We start from the raw sequence: 2,981 nt of genomic DNA on the forward strand, positions 1-2,981 counted from the left end.
TGGTTGTGGAGTTGAGTTTCTGTGCAATCAGGATAGAAAAATTTAAGTTCTTTGTGCCTCGCGTGTGTCGCGTGAACGCGAGTCTTCGTTTCTGTTTATCTGTCACTTCTTGAGGTTTCGTCTCTGATTTGTTAACGCTGATCATTACTCGCCGGCTTTAGCGCAGTGTTCATGTAGAATCCAACCTAACTGCCTTACTCCAGTTATGTTTGGTTGTAATCTAAAGAAGATAATGATATAATATAGCTAAATTCTTATTTATTGTCACTATTATTATTTTAGTTAAATTAAGTATTTATGTTTGAGAGTAGCTGACGATTAGGTAATCATTAAGGTGCTTATACACGGGGCTATTAGTTGCGTCTACTAGGCTGGCAGGCTACTAAAATTTGTGATGCTTGACGTGTTCAGAGGCAACTAGCTGGTTCATTGCAGGCAAGGCAACTAGAGTTGTTTTGAAGCAGTCTATTCTATTGCGCTCCGTAGCCGCCCGGCCGTCATACCGAGCACAGCTGCGTCGCTCTCTCTCTCTCTCGCCCACTGTAGCGCGCACTGCTGTCTTGCTCTCGCATGACTCCACCGTGCACACCCTTACTCGACAACTCCCAACGTCGCATTGACGCGGGCGCAGTGTACCGAAAACACTATACTCGTGTATAGGCTCTCAGCCTGCAAAACTGTAGTAGACGCAACTACTAGCCCCGTGTATACTGTATAAGCACCTCAAGGCTTATTATTATTATTACTCTTTTAACTTGACGCTTGCGCTTGATCTCCAATACAAGGATCGTTCCCGGTCGCCTCTGTGTGTTAGACTTTCCCTAACGATCACTTCCCTCAAACAATTCCAATCGGACGCGCATGGAAAATTACCTTGGTAATCGTCTCCTGTGTTCGGTTGGGAGTACAACATCTACTTCAGAGACATCTCATTGATACTTTTAGCACAACAGATACTTTTCCAAATATTTTTGCCAAAGATAATTAAGTGAGTATGACTTTTCAAATTTTGGCACGGAATGAGTATGAATGGATTGCATGAAAGTGGGCACTAATATCATGAGCGCATGTTAGGTATTCGCCATGATTGCATTCCTCCATGCCTACGTCAGAGCGGTCTTGTATATATATTTTTTAATTTTAATTTATAAGTTAAGTGAGTATCTTCCAGATCTGAATACATAATTTAAAATTTTTGTAGGACGCGGGCAAATAGAAATTCTAAGCCATAATGTAGCATCTAGTAGGTTATTTTAGTGTTGTTGTAGCAATTAGTTGGCTTGTCATTCGTTGAAAGTCATGCAGGAACAATTTATGTCACTCTGTTCGTAGACAATTTGTATTAATATTGTGTAGGTCGAGCCTGCCCCTATTTAAGTAAATAAATTAACAATTATAATCTGCTCTTTTATTTAGAAGTAATTATCCGTTGCTACCTCTCAAAAAGACTGTTGCTTGAGATTCGTAATCTAACACTAATTTTATTTCGTTACTAGCCAATTTTATGCTGAATGAAACTAACAGCTTAGTTGATAGCTTTTTCATGGAACAATTTCGTCTACAATTCAAATCCGCCAAAGGAACAATCTTGGATATGAGGAAGACGTGAGTTACATGACGTTTGCTTCAGCTACCTAAATAATGATCAAGTCAAGGTAAATTGCACTAGATTCCGTTTATACAAAAAAACGCCAAACTTCAAAAGTGAAGAAACGGAACTAGAAGGGAGACGGTGAATGTTACTTTTTTAATGAGGGGAGTCTTGCACTTTTTCACTTCACTGACTGTCACCATCATGTATTGTTAAATTTGTACAGCTGGTATTTAAATTTTGAAATAGTAATAGCGTTGTAAGGTATTGAATATTAAGGTAAATCTCATGGTTGAACTAAAATATAGTTCAACCATGGGTAAACCTAGTTCCTGGCGAAACCAGAGGCGGCAACTTGTGGCCGTTACTGCCTTCTGTCACATCTACTTTACCCACCCTGTACTCACTACTTACAATGTACGTTCAGTCGTTTTCAATGCAAATTTTAACAGAATTATGGCGTATATCTGTATTTCCCGTCAAAACCAATTTAGTCGCTTTTTAGAAATTACGCAAGTGAATTAGTTCAACCAATGTGTGAAAATGTTAACTTATCTGCAAACACCACGACCTACAATTCATGTCTCAAATAATACCACATCGAATGCATTTTCATCCAGGTGGGTCCCCTTGAATCGCTTATCATCTGAGAGTCGCTTATACGTATTTTTTCCCTACATTAGCTAAAATTCACAATACATGAAATTTAAATTGACGATGGTGACCACCCGTTCGCCAGTTTTTTAAGACTCGTATAATCTTTAAAATACCAACTAAATCAGCTACTAAACGATTAATTTGATTTGCCTATTCCTAATTCATTCACAAAATTTCAAGTTACCATCCGTAATAAAATGTGAAGATGAATGGACTTAATTTATATCTTAACATATCACAGGGTACAATAATAAATTGTGAGTAGTATGCAACTCTCCTCAATTTTGAATGATGTTCTTGAACAGTATACATCGTAAACTTAACAATTACATTTATGATACAGAAGTAAAATTTATTGTTTACACGGAATATCAAAATGATCATGCTTACGAAAAGCAAAATTTACTCAGACCCAGCACAATACGCCCGTGAATTGTAGTTTCGCCACTTCTCTTCTGGAAACGACTAATTATTTTTCGATCGGTAAAGCCTTGCCCCGTGTTTTTAGCGCATTTTCTCATTTATGGAAAAAATGCACTATTGGGCTCGCCATGTCCGTCCGTCCGTGACCTCAAGTTTTCGTCGACGAGAAAATGCGCTCTCTGTCACTCACTGCAGTGAGTACTGAGTTATATTTTTGATTCTTTGCGACAACAGGTTCCCAAAGATTATGGAGTCGCCTGCTCGTCCATGGTACGACAACTGCAGTAACTGCACTTGTCATTGAGCCAAA

Source organism: Hyalella azteca, unplaced genomic scaffold, assembly GCF_000764305.2.
Source record: "Hyalella azteca isolate HAZT.00-mixed unplaced genomic scaffold, Hazt_2.0.2 contig14342, whole genome shotgun sequence".
In the NCBI taxonomy this organism is placed as follows: Eukaryota; Metazoa; Arthropoda; class Malacostraca; order Amphipoda; family Hyalellidae; genus Hyalella; species Hyalella azteca.